The sequence below is a fragment of the Esox lucius genome, chromosome 19, assembly GCF_011004845.1.
Source record: "Esox lucius isolate fEsoLuc1 chromosome 19, fEsoLuc1.pri, whole genome shotgun sequence".
Taxonomy (NCBI): domain Eukaryota; kingdom Metazoa; phylum Chordata; class Actinopteri; order Esociformes; family Esocidae; genus Esox; species Esox lucius.
In genome coordinates, this window is record NC_047587.1 from 43,054,164 (window position 1) to 43,063,356 (window position 9,193).

The window sequence follows — 9,193 nt, forward strand, 5'->3', positions numbered from 1 at the left end:
AAACATTTCATCAAGTTTGCATGGCAAAACAACAAGGTTTAGTTCACCTTAAGATTTTTTGTTACTATTTTTTCACCCCTTTGTCAATTAGATTGGTGAAGTTTTTTTAACATCCGTATTCTGCAAGTTAGATACGTTTTTATCCACTCAACTGCATTGAGCGGTATCTTCGCTTCAAATGTCCAAAAATACATCAATAATCAATAAAATGTCTCCATATTGCTTGTCTGAGGTAATCCAAGTGTCCTGTAGCTCACAAATGCTAAGACGTTTGTAAAAAAAACATTACAAACTTGTGTTTTCAGCTTTGTTTGCTCTGCTGCTCTTCCCATGTGTGCTCCTTCCAACGCCACACACAAATATACACACTACTAACTTCCAGCCAGCTGATCTGTGTTCACGCAGCACCAGAGGAAGCAAAACAGAGCAAACAAAGCCAAAACACAATTTTGTTGTTTTTTTCCAAAACATCTAGGAATGTGTAAACTGCAGGACACTTGGATTATTTCAGATGAGCAGTATGGAGAATTTTTATGGATTCATTACATGTTTTTTGGATGTTTGAAGCCAAGTTGCCATTCAATGCAGTTTTCTGAGAAAGAAACATCTCGGCAAAGGAAACATCCAGGAACTGAATACATAGCTTATCTTTTGAACCTTAAACTCTGGAAGAAAAAAACATTTGACATGCTTCAGGAACCTTCAGTGCATCTTAAGACATGCTTATTATTAGTTTCTCCTTGAAACTTTCATCTTAAAGAACAGTTTTTTGCCCTGAGGTTCTAAACGTCTTTCTGCATCATGAGTAATATCCTACAAAAAGAAGAGCATCTTGAAACTAAAAAGTGCTATATTTCACCCCTCGCTCGTTTCATGCCCACACTCACATCTGTGACCCATTGAAAATGGCCCCACAACCCACCAGTTGAGAACCTCTGGTTTAACTTGAAAATGCTGATCTAACTTCTTTTGTCCCCAAAACCTAGCCACTCTACATGGCCACATGTTTAATACAGTGCAACAAGTTAAAATAAAAATTACATCTTTAAAACGAGAGAAAAATAAGAAAAGACTATTGCCACTTAAACAACCGTGCCGTATTTTTCTTTTAGCGCCCTCTTTGAAAGGACAACTCATGGGTCAAACATGTGCACTCAAGCTATAAGCTTGTTTCGCAAAGACAGGATTTTCAGGGACAGCTTAAGGACATCAAGCTCTAGAAGAAGCTTTTGAAAAACTTCAAAAGTTTACTTTGTTTTTGGGGGGTAACTCAAGTTCATGGCATATATGATGCCCATGAGCAGGAGACAGGCCTTTGCAACACTTCCACAGTTGTCAAGTACCTCAGTCCCTTCAATAACAATGGACACATCAGTTTCGGATGCACCATCACCTTCTGCACTTGTGTGGAAGACACAGATCCTCAGGACTTGCTCAGCCGGGTACTCTTGAGCTTCCTCTCTCCTGATATCCTGTAAAATATATTTGAATCCATGTTCAGGTGCATAGTACAGCTTAATTTTGTATTCAAGTTATAGACTAGTGTAAAAAATATAAATATTTCAATACCTATCGATCCTAAACATTTGAAATAATTTCACTAAGTTTAGAAATTGAGTCTTTGAATCATACAAAAGGAGGAGACTGTCAACTGAGGAGGAAAGGGGTAGCAGGGAACTAGAGAGTGCATCCTATGTGATGATGTTGTTATTTGTCTCTTTTGTGTATACATTTGTGTTGTTAGGGTCTGGAAACATAAGCTTTACTTATTCCAACCGCTTTTCAAACTCTTGTAGTACTGTCTGCTGCAGAACTCAGTGTCTTGTGACACTGTTCAGTTTGAAATACATTTCTGATTCTGAAAATATTCATGTTCCACAGTACGGATAACAGCTGAAGTTTGCACTCACATTTACACACACAAACAATCTGTAGTAAATCAGTCCTTATGGACCTTATGCACAACTCTAGTGATACCTGAACTTCGGAAACACTGAATAATACAGATGTGCATGAAGCACGTTTAATTACATTCATGAAAATATATTTTTCGTCATCTCCAACTGAAAGAACCACCAGAATGCACTTACAATAAAGACTACTTATTGAAAGGATGCATTTTGTTTCTTTTATTGAGTTGTTATAAAAGGCAATGATCAGCCTTAGGTATCCAATACTTCACTTAATTCATTTTTTTTTGCTTTTCATGCATTACACATAATTTCATGAAGAAATATTCAATTTTTATCATTCAAATAAACTTATTGATTGTTTAAATTGATAATTTGGTAAATTTAGATAAAAATGTGGTTATGTGATGACTTTTTTTAAATCATATTGATACATCACACAAGAATGCTCAACATTTGTTTGTTTTTGCCTGAACAGTAACTATTTTCAGGCCAACCAGCATGCAAAATAAAAAGTTGTGAACCACAAAGTGAGCCAAAAATAATTATAACTTAATAATTATTATGACTTTTTGTCTCATTGTTATTTTCATGGGGATTTCTTTTTATCATTTTTTTTCAATTGGCGGAAATGGCCTTCCATATGTATTACATTTTTGTTTGTTAATTTTTTTTAAAAATATGAACCATTTTTGAAAATGATTTGATGGTTATTTGATGGTTCAAGCAAGTTTTATTTAAAGGGGAAATGAATAAGCATTCAATAAAATGTACTCAAGTGAACTTTGTGATCTGAAAATTTTGGATTTACCTTGTAGTCCTTGATGAGTTCCCCTGAAGACTCCCCCAGGAATTCCATCAGGGCGCGAATAATGGCCTCCCGTCTCGTTTCAACATGTCGCTGTTTTAACAGACAGAAGATACTTGTGTAGGAAGTACTATATGAATTCACTAATCTATACAGTTTGTCAATAGAAGCAACATCAAAATTCATACAAAACTTTGATATCCTGGATCTGCATTGGTTGGTCCTCTGAGTGCATTACTCTGAACTGCTGTAGGTTAATACACTTCAAAAGTAACTGTATGCATTTGAAACTTTAACTCAGCCTTTCCCAAACTATGGGTTGGGACCCAAAGTGGGTTGCCGACCGATTTTGCTTGGGTTGCCAGTTAGTAGAGTGAAATGTCAATTAGTAAGAATTTTTATATCTCACACACACACAAACGACAAAGAAAGATCAGGTTTGGGTTCCAGCAACACATCGACTGTCTGTAATCGGTCTTGAGACGAAAAAGTTTGGGAACCCCTGCTTTACCTGGCTGAGTGAATCCAGAAGTGGTCGTATTTTGGTCCCAGCTATTCCACATTTTTGCTGAATATCTCCTACATTTTTGGAGTGCAGAAGTCCAGCTTAGTGAGATAAGTTATTTCCTAGGGAAATGTTGTGATTCTTTTGAATTCCTAATTGATCTGAAAAAAGGAGGTACGATTATGCTATTTACTTTTTAACAAACATCTTAATGGATTTATAAATGCAACACAGACACTTGTTTTACCTGAGCTTCAGAGAAAAGAGCAGGCCATCTCTCCCGGAAATCTTGGATGGCGGGGCACTGCTTTACAACTTCCTGTCTTCGGAAGGAGAAAGATCTTTTCATTTTCTCTGATATTATGCGCTCATTATTTTTCTTAACTCCTTGCAGCATGTCTACCCTCTTCTTATCTGAAGTGGCTTCCGTGTCCCCAATTGGCAGTGGAGGCAGGTAGTTTACCTCTGCCTTCTTGCGCTTTTTGATGCCTTTGCTTGAGCCATTCTCATTTGACCTCTGTCTTTTCAGCGAGTTCACTTCTAGCTCTGGACAGGCTAGTTGACGGCCTCTCAATTTTGCACAGTAATTTCCCATTTTCCATTTCATCGTCTGCTGCCACCCATGAATGCCATTAAAAGACCCTGGTTCCCTGAGACATGGGAACTTTTTGATAAAGGCTTCGACCACTGTCAAAATTTGAATCCCTGTGGGGTATGCCGTGTAACCAAAACCCACCTCTGCAAGCTTCTCCAGTATGCTGCTTGTCACTTTGGTGGTTGAGCAGGGCACCATCCTTCAAGAATGCTTGGTTTCCAGCCTGCAAATGTTGTTCTACATCAAAGGAAAATGTCAGTATTTCAAATCTGGCCGGCCATGGTTGAGAGCGTCGGGAAGTTCTGCTTTCATCAGAGGAGGAGAGAATGATGGTGTCTGATGATGAGTGGGTGGAGATAGTATCAGAGGATTCTTGTGGTGGAGGTGAGTCAACCTCTATTTCTTCCACTAAACTGAAAGTGAGGACAACTGGCTTTACTGGCACAACCTTTAATGTTACATGATCCTCCACATCTCCAATGTGAGTTAGAGTGAAAAACTGACCAGACTGGTCTGTGAGGCTGCTTGGTATGCCTGCAGGTAGAATGAGTTTGCGAATATTGTAGTTTCCAAAAATGAGCTGAGCTTTGCTGGGGTGCCCATCCTGACAGAGAAAGCTGCATAATAAACAATTTTTTTTGTTAATCTTTACAGACATTCATTCTGATGTTAAGTTGCAACTATATACAGTGTGCTGATGTTAGCCCCTTACTCATTATAACATGATCATTATCTGCAGTTTTTCAGATAATGTCCAGAAAAAAGTCCTAATTTGTGACCAGAAATAAATGCTGGTTGTTACAAATATGATTAGATGTGATGAATAATCTGTGCAGCACCTAGGCTGTAGACTTGAAAACCTCTGTGAATGCATCTGTGGATGGAGACAGGATAGGGGTGCTTAATGTCCAGACAAAAATAAAGCTTGAACTTGAATTTCAACAAACATCCCGCATTTGTGTCCACTAATAAGGAAAGCAATGTGGTGCTTCAAGGTGACCAGACGTCTTCCTGCCAGAGTGTATGCCGCCCAAGGATAATAATCTGGAAGATCCTTTTGCTCAATTACTTGCTCATTGTTTGTGTTCTCCAACTCAAAACTTCTAAGGTGCTCATTGTACCATGCCATTTTTAGTCTGATGACAAACACTGGTTTGTTATGAACTACCATAATTTGTAGCACCTCTGCAAAGTCTGGCAACCCAGCAGTAGAACCATGGCAAACCACCATTCCAGCAGCATAGGTTGTCCCTGAACAGTTCACAGAGTTGGCAATATGTACTCTAGTGACACCTGGAAATCTGCACTTTAATGAGTCTTTAATGCCATCCTTCAGAACATCCAAAGACACCTCTGTTGTTTTTGTAACCAAGAGTGATGGTTTGACTGCATTCGATTCATGAAGATGATTTGCATTCATGAGCTGATGCTTGTTTGCAAGAGAAAGCAAGATATTCTTGAAACATCCTGTGTGTCTGACAACTCTCTTGAAGAAGCTGTGTTTCGATTCGAATCTCATGTTCCACAGAGCAGCTCTCGGATAAGCTGGAGATAGTGCTCAAGAAAATGGTGCTTAGGGATGAGCTTCTGTTGAGGAAAAGCTTCAAGAAGTCTGCTGCGATGTTCAGATATTAAACTGTCAAGATAGCAAATGCTTTCCTCTGTATGGCTTGGTGACATAACAAGCTCCACAATGCTTTTCAAAGTCATTAGCACCTGCCACGCAGGCTCATCTTCAGGTACTTTCAAACATATCATCAGAGGCAGAAGACGTAGCAGGCACCAATTTTCATGAGCATTGCCTCCCACCGATTTACGGTTTAAAAAGTTGCCGGGGACAAGATGAGGGCGATTTGTCTTATCACTCCACTTGTAAGGGAACTGATGGATGACATAATTTAGTTAAGAGAGAAAAATACTTCTTGATGAGGACATAAAAAGACAATGCCAATTCCAATGGAAAGGTAATGTAAAACATTTGGAGGGTACCCAGAAGTAACATGAAAGTGCTCAAGCTTTTCAGACTGCACACTTTTTTCACACCATAGCACAGGAAATTATTCAGACTGGACAAAGCAGTCTGAACATGTACTGCATTTTGCTCCTCAGTTCTCCATTGAAAAAAAATCTGATCTCACCTCTCTTGACTGATATTCAGACCGCTCAGCAAGACAAAAACGGCAAGCATAAGAACCAGAAAAGCTTTCAACAAAGCCTGCAACCGAGTGAGCTCCTAGGTTGTCTGCTACAACACACACAACAGTTCCCTTGACAACTTTTCCCAGAGCTGGAACAAATAAGTCATCTCATAAGTCCTCAGATCCGTTAGCAATGGCTCTAACACTTTCTGGTATCCAAATGTCTTGGTGTCCACTGCCTTACACAGAACAGCTAAATGAATGGATGTTAATGCTGATTGAGACTGTGCTGGAATGTTTCCCAAGATCCAATACACAGCTGTCACTTTGTGTTTGCACACCTCAAAGTCAAATGTACAGGACAAGACTAAGTCTCTCCTCTTCAAAGAAAAAATAATTCTGGAAGTTGGATCCATCACGAAAAGATTGGTACTGTAAGGCTCTTGCTGAATTTCTATCAGTATCCAATAGTTTTTCTTGATTGCGTTTGTTGTTCAGAACCGGTGATAGAGATTGCACTATTGCCACATACTGGAATGTTTTGCCCTCTTTTTTATCGAGTATATACTCCCTTGGTTCAACAACTGAAAATGTTTCCTTTATGAATTCTCTTCTCTTGTAGGATGTTGAAAAGAGACTATTGCTTGCCAAAGCTGAGCTGATTGGGTGTGCCTTGCTGAGAATTTTAACCAAATCAGAGATTACAGCTGTGTTCAACTCACAGCTATGGGTCCTTAGAGTGGACTGGATCAACTCTCTTATAACAGGAACTGATGCTGTGCATGATATGAATTGAAGCTCATCCACAATTTCATCAATGCACTTGTTTGACACATTAAAGGTGCTCTCTAACTTAAGAAAAAGGCTGCCAAACTTCTCCTTAATGATCCGAGATAGATCCTTGTTTTCCTCAAAGGTTGAGGATCTTCCTCCTCAGTGTCAAACAATGGCTCATCCTGAGCAACAACTGGATCTGAGTATTTTTTCAATACTTCATCTTTAAAGTCTTCAAGACCATGTGGAGAATGTTTCCTATGTCTGTGCGAGGCGAAGGTTGAATATATGTTTGAGCTTAAGGTGCAGTTTCTGAATACACATGCAACTACTTTAAATCTCCTCAAATGGTTTCCAAGATTTTCAAAATATTGCCTCTCTGAATCAAAAAAAGCAGAACAGCACACGACACAATTAAAAGATAGAATCTCTTTTGATGTCACTGCCTCAGGGTGCCTCAGGGTGTCTCAGGGTGCTGTCTGGATAAACATTGAACGTCTTAAATGAACAAGGGCAATCCTTATAAAGGCAAGGCACTGTCTGTCCACGGCTAACCATTCCATGTCTTAGTCTGTAGTGTTTCAACAGTCCTGTCCGTATGTCAGCTTCAAATCTACATGTTTTACAAGACCATTTAATCTTTTTTTAAATCTGGAAAATACAGAAATAAATCAAACCTCACTGAACTAGATTTTCATATTAGTATAAAAGTAAACTTAAAACTAAGAATGAGAGGTAACTAGGGTTTTAGATTTACCTTACATTAGCCGTTCAAATCAAATACGGTAGCAGGAGAACTTTTCCAGTGGAGGCTGTAAAATACAAAGAAATCTATTAATGCATCATACTCAAAGTTACTTTAATGCCAGGGATAATGGAGAAGCAGCATTTCTTGGGTTATATTCATATCACCCGTTCACTCACTCACTCACTCACTCACTCACTCACTCACTCACACCTCACTGCAAGTGCAAAATAAAAAGAGGTTAGCTGGTTAGCTAGCAACACGTGTCGCACTGGCCACATTAGAAAACCACCGTCAACTTTACTTTAAAAGAATGTGCTCGACCGTTCGGGCGCTATACGTTTCATAAACAAAATAAACCACTAGTTTTGGATACAATTAAGATAATTAACAAAAACGACGGTGGAGCTCATAACTTGTGCCCTTACCAAGGGGACAGCAAGGACTGACTGCTGTACCCCGGGGTGCACGACCCAAGTCCACAGGTAAGTTGCGTTTAGTGATCATGGTAAAATTAAGCTACAGTGATACGTGATGTGTGATCATATTATATTTTAACTCTGTTACATATGCAGGAAAAACCCTGAATGACTTACCTTTAAGACGATTTCGCTGCTCCTTTTTTCCCCGAGGGGGTTGTTACGAAAGGCCCTGACTGAAAGCCCATGGTACGCTACTGCTTTTAAAGATAATGGTTCAAAGGTCCTTCACACCAAACGGCATGCAAATCCGTTCAGCGGTCTCTGAGATGTCCTTAAAGAGTTTTTTACCAAATTCAAAATGGAGGAAAATCCAAAGGGCAAATTTTAAAGACCCCGGAGACTTATTTGGTCAGCATGAGGAGGGGCATGTATGGAACTTGGCTGCATGAATCTCTACGACATTCGGTTCATGAGATATGCATGCTCAAACCTTCAACATTTGACTAAGTGCTACAGTGCCACCATGGGGTGTATAGGTATAGTAATGGCCGAGGCCCTTCGGCCTCTCATGGTAACAAGTATGCAAAGTTTCATGCAAATTGAGCCACATATGGCCGAGTTACGGGCCTCTGAAAATGGGCCCGGAGAAAAAGGCCCAGGAGAGCAATATGCGAAGACACCAGGTCAACATTCATGGTACTACTTCAGAACCCATTTTTTGCATTGATCAGAAAAAAGGTGTGTACTTTGCAGCAAAGGATCGCAGAGGTCAAAGAGTACCAATTCATGTCTGTAAGCCAACATTCAACCAGACAATAGCCTGTGAGGTGGACACGTAGCAAATTTATGTCTATCGCTGAACGGAGTGGTCAACCTGGAAAGGAACGTACACACCTCTGCTGGGTTCAGAATGCAACCAACCATCCAACCCCAGCTTTGTTGAACAAGTGTACACTGGAAGAAATGGTCAACAAAGGTTTAGTGTATTCAGCCCGAGGTGAAGAGTGTCTTGATTTGGACAAAAAGTCTTGTCTGGAAGGTACCTTCTGCGTATACCCTGTTTTCTATGCGGACCATGGATATTCTGTAAGGTATGCCTACTATTCAGTTTTCACAGGAAAAAAAGAATCATGGTCAGCTTTGACACCAAGACTGGACAGTGGCATTGTCAGTGCAGGGAAACACTGAATCCTTCACAGTGTATACATCGAGTTCTAGCCATTTAGTGGACATTCCAAGAGAAGCCACATATGCTTATTAATCAGCAAGACAATTCGACTGACTTCCACCAAGCAG

At 39.7% G+C, this 9,193-nt stretch overlaps 1 long non-coding RNA gene across 2 annotated transcripts; it reads right to left on the minus strand.

The window, feature by feature from the left end:
- Positions 1-1,273: 1,273 nt before the first annotated feature.
- On the minus strand, positions 1,274-4,409 carry LOC109616944. Of its 2 annotated transcripts, XR_004574825.1 has the most exons (5): positions 4,323-4,387; positions 3,471-4,231; positions 3,230-3,384; positions 2,722-2,811; positions 1,274-1,472 (listed from the first exon to the last, which is right to left on the minus strand). It is a non-coding gene; the product is annotated as an uncharacterized LOC109616944 (long non-coding RNA). The 2 variants fall into 2 exon arrangements; XR_002198233.2 differs by having other exon boundaries at positions 3,471-4,409.
- Positions 4,410-9,193: the final 4,784 nt, after the last annotated feature.